Source organism: Zonotrichia albicollis, chromosome 1, assembly GCF_047830755.1.
Source record: "Zonotrichia albicollis isolate bZonAlb1 chromosome 1, bZonAlb1.hap1, whole genome shotgun sequence".
NCBI classification, from domain to species: domain Eukaryota; kingdom Metazoa; phylum Chordata; class Aves; order Passeriformes; family Passerellidae; genus Zonotrichia; species Zonotrichia albicollis.
In genome coordinates this window covers 23,575,477-23,595,687 of record NC_133819.1, presented here as the reverse complement: position 1 = coordinate 23,595,687, position 20,211 = coordinate 23,575,477, and the positions used below count along the sequence as shown (strand labels likewise).

The following is a 20,211-nucleotide window of genomic DNA, read 5'->3' as shown; positions in this document are numbered from 1 at the left end:
AATAATCTGCTAAGGGAAGAAATTTCTTTAGACCAGCAACTTAGTGATTGATCTTGTCCTGAAATCAGAAATCTCCATTCAACACTTTTATTTACTCCTGACTCTTCTTACTGTTTGCATCCACAGTGTCCAATGCTTAAAAAATTGTAATAAGATTCTTGAAGTCAATGTGTTCTTGAGATTCTGAGTTCAATTGATTTTCGGTTTGGAAATTTGAAAAATTACCTGGCAAAAAAAAAAGCCTACAAAAGTAAAATTTTTAACCTTTTATAGCTCCATCACACAACTTAAAAAAGAGGAATTACAAAAGTATGAAACAAGCCTTTACAAAACTAAAAAAACAAGACCTACAGGGTTTTTTTTTTTCAGCTCTGTAGATTTGGAAGGGTTGTGGCATAAATTAAAAATTAGGTCTGACAAAGACTGGTAAGAATCCTGTGCTGTTTTGGAAGTTATTTCAGACTGACTTGTAAAAAAAAGTGTTAATCCTCAAAAATATATCTGAATTTTGCTTAGGAATAAATATCTGCTACTCTAAATGAGGAAAAAGCTAGTTTATTCCTACTTTGAAAGAATTTGATTCCTAACAGCAATTCTGTTTCAAGACATTAACTAAGGCAAGCTGAAAATTATTTTCATTATATACATACTCAAATGTTATAAGTGATAATTAGATAATCTAATTATCTCATTTACCTCTTCTACTATTTATATGTCAACATTTTATTAATTAATACAATTTATTGTGCACTTTCATGAAACAGCTTCATATCTGATTTGCAGCCAAATTTCTAATTGTTCTAGACCTCACAAATAAAAAATCAAACAGACAATATCTAACTTTTAGAAGTTTGTCGTTACTAATATATGCATTTTTATTTCCCATTTTGTTTTCAAGTATTGTAAACATAATAATGGCTATACTGGATCAGATAATTCTGTCTTCTCATCTCACTCCTTGTCCAGAGTTAACATCAGAGTGTACCAATGAAAAGTACAAAAACTGGACAAGAATAGATAGACACTTCTACACAACACTCGCCCAGTCTCCAGCAATTTACCACTTGAGGTAGATTTACCACATTTTTGAGGTAGATATACTAGGTTTATATTAATAATCTGTATTGCATTTTTCTTCCACTATGTTGTTCAAAACCTCTCCAATTCTATGGAAAATTTTAACAGACAGAGCAGCCTGAAATTTCACAGCTTAATTATTCATTGTGAAGAAATATCTGGTTTTAACTGGCAATTTGTTATTTCATTTTAACTGTCTACAAGAACTGAGAGGCAAACAGCAAAGAAACTTTCCATATTTGCTCTCTCCATTCCACTTGCGATTTTAGAGATTTTCACCTTCTGTAGGTGATCACCCTTACATCATACCAATCTTTTGCTCTTTTACAGATTGATTAGCCCTAATTCTGAAGAAGTGGATTCTGTGCCAATTTTAGGATTATTTCTGCTTTTTCTGATCTATTTCCAATGCCACTAACACCTTTTTAATTTAGGACATGCAAAATGAACGGATTCACATCACGGCAGCACAGCTTCTATTTTGACACTTCATTTACTTTTTTGGAGTGATACTAAGGACTAAGCTAATTTTCTTCAGAGTTTTTAATATAACCTTGAGATCTTGTTTATGAACTGTAATAATTAAGAGGATAATATTCTACATAAATTTAGGACCCTTTTCTTTCCCCCAACCATATGAATCTTTCAGCTTTAGCTATATTGAGTTTTATATCCACCACTGTGTCTCATGAAATACTTTTGCAGTGGGCCCTGTTTGTAGTAATCACTGACTACCATCTTTTTTATATTATTCATCCTCACATGCAACAGCAGAGGTCCTAGCACTGATCTATAGGGGACTCTATCAGTAACCTTCAACCACTGTGAAAACTGTCTCTTTATTTCCACCCATATCCATAACCATCTTTAAACCAGTCACTTCTGCATGCAATGGACCCTTGCTCTTTCCCAAAACTGTTTGGATTGTTTAAGACTTCTAAGTAAGGGATCATGGGATACAACACTTGAAAATTCAACCAGATTATACAAATGTATTTTGCCAACTTCTTCAAAGAATTTAAGTAAGTTTGTGAGATCAGACTTTTCATTATGGTATTAGATTGACACATCCTCAGGACAGCACATTTATTGACACGTGTGCTAATTATTACATCATATAACATAATTTCTACTGATATTCCAGGAACAGCTTAAGGCATCTGTTGTCCAACAAGCCTGTCTTGGAATCTTTTAAAAATTGCATCATGTTAACACCCCTCCAGTAATCAGTCACAAAGTTAAGTTCTTAAGAGAGAGCCTAAATATGACAAAATGCAGGGGGGCTGCACAGATTTAATTAACAAAGAAAATATTATTTTCTAAAGAAAATAATATTTGCACTGAAAAAATAACCCAAAGCAGAATTTTCACAGTTTCTCCCCAAGATTCAACACAGACTGTCAGTTATGAGATTAGACCTACAAAATCAGACCCTGGCTCTCATCACCAAGTACTTTGGCAAATGATACTTGATTATGGGATGATGCCTGCTAATCTCCTTTTACCTTGCTAGAGGTTTCCAGCCAGAATGCAGGAAACCTCTAAAGTGCATCCAAAATATTTTTTACATTGAGATGGAATAGTGATATTGTGTCATTTAAGAACGTTGAATTATTTTAGACTTCCCTCTCCATTTTCTTGTGAAAGACATCTTTCTCTGAGAAATGCTGAATTAATTATCAAGGAAAGACTATAGCTAGATGCTATGAAGGAGAGAGGAAAGCATAAGCAGTCTTACTCTGGCAAAGTTCAAAATATCACATATGCAGACCTTGCTTCTTTTTACTCCTCTCTACTTCACTGCAACAACAAATAAAAGGAAACTTCCTCCCAAAACTGCCTCTCTTCCACGAATTTTACTGTTCTCAAGAGCTTCTGTAGTCTGTAAAGCTTGTCACTCTCTTTACTGCTCTTCACTTTATGTTTCCTGGGGAAGAACAAGGAGACAACTCATAGAAAACCATTGTATAGCTGAAGCATACAAATTTAATCAATTTTCCCAATATGACATTTTACTTTTTATACTTTGAACTAGAACACTGCAGCCTAAAAAAAGGGGATCCATTATAAAAATATTTAGATTGTAATTGGCAGTTATGCTGGACTGTCACAGAACCAGATCACCTGAGGTACCAGATTCACACCTGTTCCATCTCAGATTGCTAATGGTCACATGGGTAATGCTTCCCTCTTAAGCACAAGCTTTTGGCTGGGTATCCAGTACCCAAGGTTCTCTGATGCCTTGCCCATGCATTGACCCTTGTGTATTGCCCAGATTTTGGTAGGATGTTTCTGTTGTTTGGGGTTTTTCATGGAAAACTGCTGCCTTACCTTTGTTTACAGACGGTTACTGTGCCAGCAAGCAAGCATTCTGAAAAGCAGCACTTACTAGACTTATATTCCCTTTGTTTCTAATACTCCTTGCTCACACCTCCAGCTACTATCAAAATACATAATGGGGAGTTCACACAGTTTATGTTCATGACTGCCTCTGTTCCATCCACATCTGCTTCACAGAGTTCCCAGAGTCATAAGAAAAGAATGACTGAGAGTGCTGAAGCACAGCTACCTCACCCGTCGATCTGGTACTTCTGGTTAGGTAAGGTGACTTTTAGGACCTCTGTGTCCCTTATTTCCTGCTACATTAGACAGGGAGGTCCTGCAGAACAGAAAGATCCAGGTCACCCTCCTGAGGCAGGAGGTGTCAGTGACACTGCACAGGAGGCTCTCAGCCAGCGCTATTTCCGAATGCTGCTCACAAAGTCACAGAGGACACCTGCACACGGGCTTTCCCTGCTGTGGTGGTGCTGCTGGGACTGGGACAGCATTCCCTTCCTGCTGCCTCCACAGCTAGGCACGTCTCCCCACAGAAGGGAAGACTTTCAAGTCTACCAAACCTGGCTGCAAAGCAGTGACAGCAGATATCCAGCCCAAGATGGTGCACGGCCACCTGAGACTATGGAATCCAGCCTGCTGATGTAGAAGAGCGAGTTTACTGCTGCCTGTTAATCACCATGTCTCTTTTTCAGCTTGACAAAGCCTCCTCTACCATGACTCATGAAGCAGTCCTTGCACAGCCTGACCTATGCCTAGGAAAAGTTCAATCATCAATCCAGCATTTACTAGTACTAGCAAACTTATATTAGGCTGTCCGAAAATGAGACAGAAATCCACTGGGGTAAGGTCCAAGAACACACGGTTTGTTCAAAGAAAAATCCCACAGACAGTTGCAGAGATTTGCAGGAGCAAAGACAAGCAGTGGCAGACGAGACAGAAGCTGGGGGAACCAGCTGTATCAGACTCAGCAGCTTGCAGAGCTGTGATGCTCAGGAACCCCTTGGGGACTGCCTTATGAAAAACCTGCTCCCGTGCCAATGCAACACACAAGCACTTATTTAAGAATAGTTCTTTCTGCTTGTAAAGTAAAAGGCTCTACAAGAGAACATTCCCAACCCCTACTCTCCACCAGAAAAAAGCCACAAAAAAGTGTCTTTCTTTTTCCTCTATACTACTTCTTTTCTTAGGCTGTTCTCCTCCCCGGGACTCACTTCCCTGCCCAGAGCAGTGTGGGACCTCTATCAGACTTCCCTGAAAACTTCAGAATTTAGAAAGTAATTTTTATACTTACTATGAAGCATGCACCTAAGCAAGCTGGAGATCTGCCTCCAGTATCTTTTAGTGACACAAATGTTGCTTGAGAAACTTACACTGTAGTTTCTTAAGTGGTTTTAATTGACACCAGAGCTGATACTGCCCTTTTTGTTTCTGATCACCCCCTCGGTTCATCCATATTTCCACAATTTCCCTTGTTGGTTTATTTTGGTGACTGAGAAGCAGAATAGATCTGACTCAGATTAATTCCCTCTTCTGGATTTTCTTTCCGGATACTGATGGTCCAAACAGCCAGAGTATGGCAGCAGTGATAGGGAGGCAGGACTATTTGTACCACTGCATACTGTATGGAGTGGAAATACTTTCAAAACAGTGTTTACTCATAGTGAAGTGCAGACAGAGGCAGAAGCACCACCAATGTGCAAACTGTGCAAAGCCCATGGCTGGGTGCTAGAGGCAAGGCAGTACCACTGTATTAGCTAAAGTCAAAACAGTTTTCATGAAATTTCTTTTGTAGTCAAGCATTATTTTATCAGCTGTTACTCTGAGAGCAGCCATACACTCAGAGGAGATAGTGGATGGAGCATGAACTAGAAGATGTTGCTGGGTGGAGTGGGAGACTGCAGAGCAGGCATCACAGTACCAAAGGCAGCACTGGCTGCTGCAAACTGCACCTAAGCCTGCAAAACCCCATGGTGGGCAGTGTACAAAAGAGTATCAAATTATATAGGATACAAACTCACAACAAATAACTGATATGGCAACTTCACCTCAGCCCTTTACAAAAATGTCAGCAAAACAGGTACCCCTGTCTGAGTCCAGTTTTAATTTCACAAAGCAAAACCTCACATGATTGTTAATAGCAGCAGCTGATGCTGTTCAGGTGTCTGACACTATGCAAGCAAGACCTGTGTGGAAAGACAACTACAATCCCTCTCAAACAAGCAGTGAAAGGATAAAGGTGTGCTTGCATTTACTAAATGGAAAAATTCAAGCCCTGACAGTCAAAAAGCAGGTATTGGTGAAAAAGGTTTAGTGTAGCTGCAGGGGCTCAGCAGGACTCCAGTGAGAACAAAGTCTACTAAACTAGCACAAAGCTTTTTGAACAAATACAGTCTTGAAGGGCAGAGAGATGAGAAATATATCTAATTTAGTCCCTCTCCACCTGCATTTTGGGAAAGAGAGATGTTTAAGAACAGTGTCTTCCTTCCCCCCTATAATGTTAATCTTGTTGCATCATATTTCATAATATACTCAAAGCTTGCTGGGGGGAAAAATCCATGGAGTTGATTTTTCAATTGCTGCTAGACATGAAGAAACAATACTTTATCAGTAGGGTTGAAATATTCATTAGAGGATTTCAGTTCTAAGGTCTTCTGAAAATTCCAACAGGCACAAACGGCTTTAAAAATCCACTCTGGTATCACTCTATTTACTCATACAGCATCCTGCACAGCAAGAAGGATGTTCCAGTTGCACTAAACTACTCTCTAGAAAATACAGAAGGCAAAAAAAGCAATAGACAAGAAATGAGAGAAATGGAAGACTATTTGTTATAAAGTAAAGTAAGAAGTATCTCTGAAGCAAGCATCTAACCGCTTAAAAACCAGCCATAACGAACAACATACAGTAATCAAAATATACCTCTATAAAGAGAGGAAATAAAGAAAAGAGACTCCCTTTTCAAAGGTCTGAGTGGTTTGCATGAAAACCGATTGTGTTGCAACAGAAAGGCATGAGGCTGGAATGTTCCAGGAAACAGGGATGATGGAACCACCTACTCTAAAAGGCATATACTCCACCTATGCAAAAGCTTGCTCATTTTTTCAGGATGTAATCAAGTGTCTGAGTGACATGGAAATCTTATTTCCTAATCAATTAGAATGGCAAACTGTATTTTAAAAAGCCCAAAACTTTGCATTTTGCAGCCTCATATCTCATTGAATCAATTTTGAAAACAGAATACTGCTCTCATATCTTCAACTCTGTGTGGACAGATTTTAAAGCTACTTTCATTTCATAGAATGTAGCAGATTTAAGTAAAAATTATTTGTTATCCCTCAACTGTAGGGAACTGGGGCCACAACATACAATTATTGCATCAGAACATTTCTTGTGTGCCCTCAGCTGTTTGGATACAGCAGTGAGGTGGGCAGTTTAGAAAGGAAACAGGAATCATCAGAGTTACAGTAAGCAGACTCAGGCAGTACTGGGGAAAATAAAGTATACAGTAACTAAAGCAAGGCACAATTAGGGTGGACTGTCTGGCTTTTAGGAATGTGAAAGGATTTAGTTTCACAGTAAGCCATGGGCAGACTGTTTCAAGAATATTTTTCTGTTCAAAGTTCATACTGAGGTTTTATGTTTGAAAAAACTTTTTTGAACACCTCCATTTAGCACTAACCTAGTGTGCTTTGATCTGAATGTTATCATTCCTTTGAAGAAGCTAAAACATGCTGAAGATTGACAGAAAATGCTGTTTGGTTTTCCTAGAAATTATATTATTCATACAGAAGTTATTCCCAAAAAATACATTAATTTGGGTTGTAGGATTTCTTCCCTTGCACTCATGAGTAGATTCTAAAATTGAGAACATTTGTATATTTCCAAAATAATGAAGGACATAATTATCAGTAACTCTTCACAGCCACCCTAATACCACAACTTAACAAAACTGAAATTTATTCAGTATACTTTTCAGGCTTGTGACTAATTAAACAGAAGTTTGACTCATTGTCTTCATCATCTATTTATATAGTAGAAAATTATGCACATAGCTAGAAGAGGAGGGAGGGATAAAAAAGTTAACCAATCATGTTCTTAAGGACTTATTTCAAAACTCTGGTAATCTGTATTGATTTCTTACTCATATACACATGAAGCAAAAAACCCCAGGATTTCTGAACGAACTTAAAAGGTATTACTATGAAATAAAGGCAAATCAAGAGGCAACTTACATCACATTTATAGTAAAATAATGTGACTGTTTTATTAAGGTTTGCACAATTTACATTGCAAATACATCCAGAGTAACAAAGACTAAACCAAATTATCCCCTTTTAATTAAAGATTACAACAAAATATTTTATACTAGAACATGCCTGTCTAACTCCTATTCCAGACAAGTGAATTTAACTTTCTAGTTAAGTAATAATAAACTTTCTTTATTAAGCGAGTAATTATAAACTTAAAGCAGCTTGCTTATTGAGAAAGTCTGAATTAATGAATTTTGGGGGAGGAAAAAAACCCAAACAAACCAACCACACAAAAAATACCCAACCTCAACAAACAAATAAAACCCAGAATAAGCCAGTATTACAATTAAAATTATTAATTTATTTCATTGCCTAAAAGAATGCACCAGTAATTGCTCTACTTCTACTAATAGTAAGCCATATTACAGGAAAAAATGCCTGACATCCAACACTCTGGAAAAATATCTCATTAAGGATTAGTCTATTTCATGACAGACACGTGAAAATTCAAAACATTAAACTGATCACTTAAAATCTTTGACTACACAGAAGTCAGGTTAAAAATCAGAGTTTGAGCCACATAGTACAGTTTATTTAAGATGGCAATATTGTTCTCTTCTACAGAACTCCACAGCTCTCTGGGCCCAACACACCAGCTGGGTCAGAAGCAGTTGTACGCAGAGGAGGGAGAAAACAGTTGTGCAACCGTATCATGAGATATGGAGCAAGCACTTATTTACATTAGAAGGAACCTCTGGAGGTCAACAGCTTCTATCCTTTACTCAAGGTACTCTTCAGAGCTTCCAAGGCTCCTCAATGCCATTCTCACTGAAGTTCAGAGTATCTCAAAGTGTGGAGATCCTACAGCCTCTTCAGACTATTTATTCCAATATCTGACCATCTCAATAGTGATCAATTTTCCTAATGTCTCATTGGAACATCCCTTGCTTCAACTTCTTCTGTCGTCTCTAGCCCTATCACCGAGCTGCTCCAAGAAGAGTCTGGTTCTGTATTTTCTGTACCCTCCCATTAACTGAAAACAAGATCCACTGCCCTAGTCTCCTTTGACCAGAGGACACTCAGCTCTTCCAGCTTTTCTTTTTACATTATGTGCTTCTGTACCCTAATTATCCTGGCAGTGTTCCTCTAGGCCTGCTTCAGAACGTCAGCTCCTCTCCTAACCAAGAAGCACAAAACCAGACACTGTTTTTGATGCCGTCACACAAATGTCAAGCTGACAGAAATACTCACTTCTCCCAGAGACTGGCTTGCTCAAAGGTGCCTTGCTGACTCACATTGAGCCCAGTGTCCAGCAGCAAAGTGACGTTGTTTGCTGCGATGCCGCTCTCCAGCCATCAGTTCCCAGCCTGCTCTCCTGTGCAGAGTTATTCTGCTCCTGTGTTCACATTGTGCTGAACACCAACCCCGGGGTTCTTGTCAGCCCATTCCTCCAGCCTGTCAAGGTCTCTCAGAGGAGCAGCCCTGCCCTCCAGCCCACACAACCTTGGTGTCATCAACAAGCTTGCTGACAGTGCACTCCATCACCTCATCCAGGTAGTTAATTAATATCATAAATGCAAAGCTGCACTACTTAATTTTACTGAATACTAATTATCATGTCCTGAAAAGGATAATGCACTTCCATGCAGTTTAATTTTAACTAATTAACAGGTTGGTAAATGGGATGTTACGAAGAACTTGTACTTCAATGCACAAGTCACCAAATAAAACCTCTTCAGTATTTTTTTTAATGGGCAGTTTGCACTTGGTGACTCACTGAAATAGCTCCAATGAAAGATTTCTCTCCAACACATCCTTCTAAATATGGAGAACTAAATACACAAAGTATCTGTGTCAGTGACTCTCAAGAAGTCTGGGAAAAGGGCCTAAATTAACAGCCATTGTATATTTATACTGCAATAAGCTACAGAGCTGTTAGCAATGTCTCAGTACTGCAGGCTGTGTACTTCCATACACAAACTTTCAGGGAATGCAAGCAACAGGAATTCTTTCAGAAAGAACAAATGCTTTGTCTTAGAATATTTAACTCACAATGCTTCACAGACCTAGATTATTAGCTAGTACAATTTTGCAGTAGATCTATTTCTACAGAATAAATGTGCCAGATCATTGCTGAAGAACATGATAGATGTTTTGCTATCATGAAGTCTGCTATACAGCTGGACATCAAGATTTGAGCTTTAAAATATCAAAATCCCCAATCTATGGATATATAGATAACTGCATCAGTCTATGAAGAATTTTAAAATGTATAACCTGCATTATTAGTGCAGCTGGAACTTTGGTCTTCATAGTTTAGTAGGTACATATTTCTGCAGTTTCTTCACAACATTGATGAAATTCGCCATTTTTCATTCAAGAAATTAACAATTTATTTTCTGGGCTCTACTCTGCCAGAACATTTCTACATGTCTATCTGTAGACTTTCAACATAGATAAACAGAGATGAACACATTTGCTTGTCCCTCAATTGCTTAGAGATCTAAAACACAACAGAGCCACCTGGATTAAAAAATAAAAAATGCTAAAACAATGACAATTCTGCAAGTAATTTACAGAGGCAAGAAATAAGAAATAGTATTTTTTTTCCTTAATGAGAAAAAAAATACTTATGGGGAAAATTCCATTGCAACAACATTTACAGGTTGCTGCTGTCAAAAATTAGTCCTGATTTGTGCATCCAGCCTTGCACATCTTACACACAACGTAACTAATAGAAATACAAAGAAAAACACACAACTGCATATCACAGCAGTACAGCAACAGTCAAACCCTTCATAGAGAGAAGAGTTCATTAATAAACTACAACTGTCCTACAATTCCTATTCTTAAGTCCACAATAAATTTGAATAGTACCAGTATTTGATGTATTTTATTTGCAAAAACATTGACAAGTATGTATCATGACATTTTCTTATAGTTTTTCAGCTATTTCTCCAAAGACTGGTTTATAACATTTCAATCATCATCATCAGTGCTTCATCTGAGCGTCCTAAAAAAATATACTATTGGGTTTTTTTTTTTAATACAGTCAGTTTTGAGTTTCTACACAACATTTTTGTACCATTTTGTACCACAACACCTGTAACAAATATACCATTTATAACTTTGTCATCAAAAATTCCTCTCAGAAATCCATTTGAAATAAAAGGGCAGGGGGGCATTGCTTATCTCAACTAACATCTATGGAACTTCCCTGAAGCAGAAATTTTAAGCGGACTAAAAGTAATAAATATCAAATAGAATTTTCTCCTGAAAGTTATTTCATTTGTAGTAATTTACAACCAAGGTCAAAACCAGGACACAATGTTCCTAACATCTCCTAAAGTACCTGCTGTAAAAACAAGAAGGGCTTGTTTAAAAAGCAGAATTATAAACTAGGAAAATCTAATTATTTTCTCTACGCTAAATTCCAGGAAAAGTGATCATCAGGTGAAGTACTTGCAGCAGAGAATCAGTTTCCAATTTATGTCCATTTAATCATAATTGATCAGAGACCATATAAACCAGTCAAGAAATATGCCATTAAAACATTTATATATGTTTTAGATAAGAAATATAAGAAATATGCCGTTAAAACATATATATATGTTTAGCATTATACATTAAGTGTATTTTCCCCCAAAAAGCTTTGAGACATCCAGAACTACATCTTTCCTCAAGGAAGGTGGGGATGGGAGGGGGGAAGTGAGAGATTACTAACATCCCTGTAGGACATTTTACAAAAGTAATTATTTTAATTAAGGCAGTTATCATAAAAATTAAACTGTGTAAAAATTTTCACAATTAGACACAATAATTTTTATTGCTTTTCCACTAAGCTATATCACAGGCTACCCCTAGCTGACATGATGCTGACCAAAGCCCCAGGTTCTTTTCTGGCAGGCAGCTTCCCAGCCACTCATGCCATGCCGGTAGTGCTGCATAGGGCTGCTGGGACCCAAGGGCAGGATCCAGCTCTCGCCCTTGCTGAACCTCATACCACTGGCCTCAGCCATTGATCCAGCTTGTGCAGATCCTGCTGCAGAGCCTTCCTACCCTCCAGCAGACCAACACTCACACAGCTTGCTGACTCAGTTGCACTGGATCCCCTCTTCCAGATCACCAGTGAAGACATTCAACAGGACAGACCACAACAGTGAGCCTTGGGGAACACTAGTGACAGCCACCAACTGGATGTAACTCTATTCACCATCACTCTGGGAGCCTGGACATCCAGACACTTTTTCTTGCCCAGAGAAGAGTATGTCAGTGGAAACAGTTTCTCCAGGAGAATGCTGTGAGAAATGGTGTCAAAGGCTTTACTGACGTCTAGGTAGACAACTTCTGCAGCCTTTTACACATCCACTAAGCAGGTGACTCTGCCCAAGAAGATAAGCTTGGTCTAGCAGGACCTGGCTTTCAAAAACGCCTGGCTGTCCTGTATGTGCCATGGGATGGCTCTCAAGATGATCTGCTCCATGACATTCCCTGGCCCTGAGGTCAGACTGACAGGCCTGCAGCTCTCCAGATCCTCCTTCCAACCCTTCTTGTACAAGAGTGTCACATTTGCTAATCTCCAGTCACCTGGGACCTCCTGCTGGTAAATGATGGAAAGTGGTTCAGTAAGCACTTCTGCCAGTGCCATCAGTACCCTTGGGTGGATCCCACCCAGCCTCACAGACTTGAGAGTGTGCCAGTGGCATTGAATATCTCTGACCCCTGCCCTTTGGATTACAGGGCCTTCATTGTGCTCCTCATCCCTTTATTCCAGCTCAGGGCACTGGGTACCCAGAGAACAGCTGGTCATGCTATTAAAAACTGAGGAAAAGAAGGCATTAAGTACCTCAGCCTCTTTCCTTATCTTTTGTCACTTTGCTTGCCCTCTTATCCAATAAAGGATAAGCAATCTCTTAGGCCTTCCTTTTGTTACTGGTATATTAATAGAAACACTTTTTATCAACTTTTACAGCAGTAGCCAGATTAAGTTTTGATTGGCCCTTCTAATTTTCTCCCTGGATAACCTCATGATATCTTTGTAGTCCTCCTGAGCTGCTGGCCCATTCTTCCAGAGGCCATACTCTCCAGTTTCTCCTGATCTCAAACCAGAATACTCTGCTCAGTCAGGCTGGTCTTCTTGCCCAACAGCTCTTCTTTAGGCAAATGGGGACAGCCTGCTTCTGCACTTCTAGGATTTCTTTATTCAAAAATGTCTATCCTCCCTGGACTTCTCTCCCTTTTAGGAATGCCTCCCAGAAGTTTTTCAACCAGTCTCCTCAATACACTGGTCTGCCCTCCAGAAGACTCTAATTTCACAATCACTGTGCCCAAGAGTCTCCAATCATCACATCACCCACAAGTCCTTCTCTGTTTGTGAACAGTGAGTCCAGCAGGACACCTTCCCAAGCTGGCTTACTCACCAGCTGTGTCAGGAAGTTCTCTTCCAGACACTCAGGGACCTGCTTCCTCTAGACTGTTTCCTCTCTACTGCATTGTATTTCTAGGAGACATCTGGAGATTTGAAGTTCCCCAGGAGAACAAGGACTAGGGATAGTAAAACTTCTCACAGCTGCTCAGAGAATATTTTGTCTGCCTCTGCAAGCTGGCTAGATGTAAGAGACTCCCAACCAGGATATCTGCACTGCTGGCCTTACCACTGATTCTCACCCATCAACAACCCTACTGGCACCACAATTAAGCTCTAGAGAATCCCAGCACGCCCTAACACACAGCGCAATTCCACTGCTTCTCCTTCCTTGCCTGTCCCTTCTGAAGAGTTTACAGCCATCCACTGCAGCCCTCCAGCTGTGAGTCATCACACAATGACCAGTTTCCGTAATGACAATTATACCATAATTTTCCTGCTGCACAATGGCTTCCAGCTCCTCCTGTTTGTTACCTGTGCTGCGTGCACTGGAGCAGAAGCACTCCAGTCAGGCTATTTATACCTCCACCTTTTTGGGGGAAGAAGTCCTAATTCCTGTATGACTAATCTCAGATGCTTCTGTGGTTTCTAACACATGGACGACCACTGGTCTTTGCTGCCACATGAATCTTTACTCCCCGTTTTCACTGAAATGGAAGATCAAAGGACATCACTAGCACACCGTCCCTCAAATACGGGTGTGCTGCCCCCAGGCTTATCTCTAGTGAGCCTGGTTTTATCAGTTTCCCCCTCAAGTCTAGTTTAAGCTCTTCTAATGAGCCCTTCTAACTCCTGTGCAAAGATATTTTTCTCCCTTTGAGATAGGTGTACAGCGTCTGTCGCCAGAAGGCCTGGCAACATCATCATCATTCCCTGCAACTGGAAGGACAGAGAAGCACACTACTTGTGCTCCTGATTCCTTAACCAAGGCCCTGAAGTCTCTCTTCATTGCCCTCATACTTCTTGTTACAACTTCACAGCTGACTACCTGAAAAAAAAAAAAAATCCATAATGGATATTAGTCTGAATGCCACACCAGGATAGGACACTTTCTCCCCACATCTTTAACCCAGGCCCCAGGGACGCAAGAGACTTCCCTGAGAAGTGAGTCCTTTTCTTTGAGCCTTCTGCTCCCTTCAGAAGGAAGTCTCCTGTGACAATGAGCCACCCTTTTTGCTTTGTGGGAGCAGATTTGATGCAGGGTACAGGTCAACTTAACCTTGGCAGCACCAAGCTAGATGAACCATCATCCTTGTTGCTGGTTTCACGTGCAGAGGCTCCTAAGTATTATGTAAGGACATTTGGGAAGGTAAGGCAGTCACAGAAGAGCCACACCTCTATAGCATTGGGCAGGAACTTGTCATCATTGCCCCATACCCCTTAAAGTCACTGCACTCAGCTGGGCAGGGAGAGCATAGGGAGTCTTACATATCATGTCCACTGCAAGTTCTTCACATGTGTCAAAATGGTAATCACAAGCCACTGGGAAACTCCTTTAAGTAAGGAAAATCCTCAAGAAACTTAATGAATTTTTTTCCAACGTAGAAGCCTGCACATAAAAACTATTTTATACAGAATTAGTAATATAATGCCTCAGTTGTGACTACATAATATATAAACTACACTAAGTTATTGTCAAAGAATAATGTTACTATATTGAAGGCTGTGTGCAAACATTGATTTCTAGGTGTAAGTTTATGCATCAAATATATACCTTGCTTTTAGAAGATTAATTTTGTCCCCTGCTCTTCCTTGTCAGCACGGAATTAAACAGTAAAAGTTACAAGAGTAACTTTTTTTGCAACACTGTAACACAGCTGTTTGAAAACTCCCACCCATCCCATATTTTAACTGCAATTATCCTCAGACAGGAAGAGTTCAGAATTTACCTCGTTTAAAATACAAATCTAAAGAAACCTTCAAATGAAAATGTCTCTTGAGCAACTTCAACAAAGCCCCTTAAAGAAAATTCAAGAATATTAGTAGTGCTACAAATAAGCTTTAGGTCAAAAGAAACGTTTGCCTTATCTAAAACAGTTAAAAACTCTCGTTCCTTTTCCTGTAAAAACTCTTTCTTGTGGGCTTCCTTTATACATCTAAAGGTTGCAACAGCATCTCCTCAGAGCCTTTTCTTCTCCAAGGTGAGCAACCCAACCCTCTCAGCCTTTCTCCGCAGGAGAGTGTGCTGTAAACAGCAGGCCTGTAGAAGGCATACAAACTGAATCCCAGTCCGAGGCAGCTGGGGGAAAGCTAACAGCCTGCAACAGCAAAAAACAACTTGTTTCCCTGAGAAAGAATTCTACAGATTAAGGCTCTTTTCCTCCACCTGTTTCAACAATTCCAACTGTCTCAGCTTTAAGAATGAAAACAGTATCTCACAAACAACCCTTTCTTACATATAAACACATTGTCCAAGACTGACCAATTACTATGAGATGACAGCTTGTTACCATAGACACAGGAGGGTTTATAAAACTCTATATAAAGGGATATATAAAATAAAGTTCTAGCTTTTTTTGCTCCTTAAAAGGTTGTGCCCTGTCTCTCTGAAACGAGGTCAACAGCAACAGGAGAGCTGCTCTGTGTTTGTGTCCCTCCCCCAGAGCTGCTCCCACAGGTTCATGTCTTTGCTGTTTGGGGGCCCCAGCCTGGATGCAGCATCCCCGGGGGGGCCTCTCCCACCAGGGCAGAGCAGAGGGGCAGAATCTCCTCCCTCACCCTGCTGGCCATGCTGCTCCTGATGAGCCCGGGATACAATTGGCTTTCTGGGCTGCAAGTGCACACTGCCAGCTTATGTCCAGTTTTTCATCCAAAGGTACTCTCGAGTTCTTGGCAGGGCTGCTCTCAACCCCTTCACCCCCCAGCCTCTGTCAATACCAGGAACTGCCCTGACCCAAGTGGAGAGCTTGCACTTGGCCTTCCACTGTCACAAACAAAGACTAATGTGTCTGTTTGCAATAATTCTGGAAGACATTTAGCAGTTATGAAGAAAACAACAGTTGTTAAACATTAGCTAGACATCGCTGGCTTGAACTTTCAATGTAAAATGTAATATAATCTTGCATGAAATAGTCTTTCCCCCTAAAATTTACACATAGGTGTGATTTCTATAATGCTCCATGGAAAACTACTTGGTACTGTATTTTGGAATGAGGAAGAAAAAGCAGTAAAAGTCTTGCCTAATGATAATGATGTTGAAAACAGAATTTTCCATGTCATTTTGAACATTTCAGAATTTCCACAGGGCTGTTCTTCAAGTAAAACAGATGTGTCTTTGCTATGTGTCATTACCAATTATGCAAACACAGTAATATGATTAGAAACGTAACTGGTTCAGCACACGTATCAGTAACCTCCAGCTTCTCAATTTTCCCTCTTACTGGCATGAGTCACCTTAGCAAAGCTGACAAAACTTCAACAGTGACAACTGCCAACAGCAACCTCTAGTTATCAGATTCCAAGGAGAAGTTAATGAACTACTCAGGTAACGGTAACTACATAACATCTGAACAGCAAAAATAAATTCAACAAACAAAACCTCTAAAAAACAAATGAACAACCCTCCCAATGCAAGAAAAACCACAACAAAAATATCCCCCCGTTACACAAAAGAAAAAGGATCCTAAAAAACCACAAATAAAGAAAAATTAAAAAAAAAATCACAAAACTTGTGAGCCAAACTAGTTAATGATTAATAAACAAAGCCCTACTACTGAAACAAAAAGAAACATGGTGATAAGCAATCACAGCAGAGATGTCACAGACCAGGGGAGATAAACTGTTCAGCACAGAATAAAACAACCATAGTGTTAGTAAGGTTTTTATACAGTGAACAAAAACATAACTTTTTCTAAAACCATTTTTACAGTTATTCCATTGAATAAAAGCTGACAGCTTTAGAAGGCATTCCTTTTCATATTTACATGTTTAGTTTTCTTTGATTTTCTGAAGTGTGTAGGCCAGATAGGAACACATAAGAGATACATATAAACTCACATGCAATCTGTAACTAGGTCCAGGAAACTCCATGTTTTGTGCAATAAGCCAAATCATGTACTTACATACATACATACCCAGTCCTATCTAGATGTGTATGGCACGAGCAAAAATAAAAGGGACTGCATAAAACTTACTTGCCTAACTTTTGGGCTTTGGCTATTGATATTTTTATTAGAGTGCCACTGTTGTAATCCTTCTTTTAAAATTAATCTTCATTCATAATACTCTGCTGATGCATATATACATGAATACAGAGCACCACCAACATCGATTAGCTTTTCAGTAGACTTATAGCAAAACTGTAATTCAGGAATAACAGACTGTATTATTAAAATAGATTATTCTTTTGATTAAGGACTGAAGTGAAATTTGTTGAAGAAGGAATTGACAGAGTACAGGATCACAGAAAAGCCTGGAATTAAAGTTTTCAGAAGCCTCTTCTGTGATTTGTAAATACAAGCATTTACTCTTTCCACATCCACAAAAAAAAGAAAAAAAAAGTTGCTATAAATTCTACCAATTTGCTTCTATGTAGAAACAAGTCACATGTTCTAAGTAGTTGAAAAACGCTGTTGCTTTCCTTATGACTAAAGCCTGTTTTCCCCCCAAGGAAGAAGAGCAATTTTCCTCTGTACGCAAAAGAGATTAAAGAGAAATTAATCCACCACACTTCACACTGAAAATCAAAAAGATGAAAGTAAGGATAAAACAGCCATACATGTAAGGAAGACAGAGAGTCTCTTCTCGTTGCTAACCTCTGCAGCCAAAATCCTCTCAAAAGCTGTCTCTCCCTTTGGTGAATGTACTTAAATTACAGCACATTATTGATGTTATGGCTACAACTAAAGCTCCATTTCTGGAACTGGAAAGCACAGAAATGCACTCAAAGAAGGTGCAATCAAGGACGGTTAGTCATAATGGAGGGATCCATGCAAACAATTTAAGCTGTAGTATTAGTTCTTTACTCTGCCGAGAATGTTTTCGTGACTCTGTATATCCTCTGCATAATATATGAACAGTAAATAAGAGGTAGACGGACTAGTCATGAATTTAAAGGATTAATTTTTAAAAGTTGCCCAATTTCCAGTATGTGCTCAGACATGCCTGGGAGAGGGATACTGCTACTTACATAAAACTGCTACGATATCAAGACTAAATTTTTTCCACTGGGTTAAAAAAGAAGAAAAAAAAAAAAACCCCAAACCAGAAAAACCCCACACCCCCGAGATGGCGAGCGTTTGAATCCATTCAAGGGCTGCTCTGCCGGCGTTACCGAGGCAGGAAGCCAGGTCACTGTCACAGCTCGCCCCGCAGCACACGCTCCCACTCTGACCACTCACACTTTTTCGCTTCTGCCTTCCAGGCAGGATTGCCCGGCTTCGAGCAAGGCGGGCATGACCCCAGCACCGGGACCTGGCTGAAGCCAGGCCATCGGGCAGCTCCAAACTTTACCATTGTCCCGGCCGCCCCGGGGCAGCTGCCACCGATCCCCCCATCGGGCCAGTTCCCGGGCGAGCCCTCCGCTCTCCGCCGCCCGAGAGCCCGGCCCGGAGGCGGCCTCTCTCCCCCTTATCCCCCGGCCCGGCAGCCCGCAGCTCCCGCCATCCTTTCCCTACAGCCAGCGCACTAACGTCGGTAACCTGCCGCTTGTTTACCTCCGCACTCCGGCTGCTCCCTCCTCCCGCTCCCCTCGCCTGCCGACGGCACCGAGGCGCCCCCGGAGCCGCCTCCCGGGCCGGCCCCCCCGCGATGCGCGGCGCTGCCGACGCCCCGATGTGCGGAGCCTCCAGGCTTCAGCCGCGAGCGGGCTCCGCTGGCCGAGCCTTCCAGCAGCCCCCGCCCGAACCTCGCCCAGCGCCGCGGGCACTCACCGGCTCCTCACAGGGGCTCTCCCCGGTCCTTCCCGGCGCCTCCGCGCCCGCCACTCAGAGCTTCCATGTGCCCAGCGGCCGCTCCTCCCTGCCGCTCCACTCCGGGTACGGCGCCCTCTGGAGTGCCCGCTCCAGCGGGAGCCTCACGGGCAGCCGGAGCTGTCACTCAGTTCGCCGGGGCCCCCGGCGCGGGCACGGCGCTGCGGCTGCCGCCTGCTCGCTACCCCTTTGTTTGGCGCGGCGCTGACAGCTGCTGCCGGCGGCGCTCCGTGGGCCCGGGCGGCCGCTCCGCCTCGGCGCCTCCCCGCCCGCCAGCCGCGCCTCCTGCTCCCGGCCCGGCCCGCGGCCCCGGCTTGCTCCCTCCTTCTTCGCCCGCGGTCAACAACCGGCGGCGGCAACACAAGTTCAGGCCGCCGACCCGGAAACTCATCGGCAGCCGAGGCCCGCGGGGCTCCGACGGGAAGCGGATCCACCGCGCCGTGGGAGGGAGCGGGGCGGGGACGGGGCGGAGCAGGCCGGGACGCGGGGCCTGGGCGGCGGGCGCGGCGGGAGGATGCGGCGGGCAGGCGGCGGCAGGCGCCACCGAGGAAGGCAAGGCAGGCAGGGAGGGAGCGGGGCCGGGGCGCCCTCGTTCACCCCAGTCCCAGGGCCGTCCTGAGAGCGGGGGAGCCGCTCCCGCCCCGCGGGGATTCAGCGGGAGCGCCCCTCGGGGGCCGCTGCCCGGCGGCTTCTGGGCGCGGCCGGGGAAGTTCGGGGGCGTTTCCCGGCCGGCCGGGCGGTGCGGGGCGGGAGATGCTGGGGCGCGGGGCCGCCTCCCGCCCGTCGCCCTCCGGCCGTGCCGAGCCGAGGCAGCGCTGCGGGGCTTCCGATGCCCCCGGCCTCCCTCCTCCCTAGCCGGGGTGGCGCGGCCGGGAATCCCGGAGGGAGCCGCCCTTCGCCTCCTCCCGGCGGGTCCTGCGGAGGCGGGAAGGGTCGGCGGTGCTGGGAGAAGCCTGGGTGAGGCGTCTGCCTTAGACCGGCAGCTTTTGGAATGGGGCCACGTTGTCAGCACCTGGGTTTGGTCAGAACCAGTTCGTGGTGGTGTTTTCTGAAGCTGGTTGTGTTTATTGTCACATCCTTACAGCACACCCCTCCCTCCCCGCCCCCCTTCATCTTCACTTTTTGTTTTCTGGAGTCATATTGCAAGTCTCAGCGCTGTCGGTTTCACAGACATGCTCATTCTGCACTGGATTTAGGGCAGAGCAGTGGCAGA

The 20,211-nt window shown here is 42.5% G+C and overlaps 1 protein-coding gene across 5 annotated transcripts in view; it reads right to left on the bottom strand.

Annotated features, from left to right (window-relative positions):
* ANKIB1 (ankyrin repeat and IBR domain containing 1) overlaps window positions 1–19,100 on the bottom strand; it is an 87,975-nt gene extending 68,875 nt beyond the window's left edge. For 3 of the 5 annotated variants that reach the window (XM_074535948.1, XM_074535970.1, XM_074535965.1), the window contains exon 1: window positions 18,960–19,100. The gene's annotated coding sequence lies outside the window, so the exon portion shown is untranslated. Of the gene's footprint in view, window positions 1–18,719; window positions 18,834–18,959 lie in introns of those variants that run through there. The other 2 variants (XM_074535953.1, XM_074535959.1) reach the window with 2 other exon arrangements.
* Window positions 19,101–20,211: the final 1,111 nt, after the last annotated feature.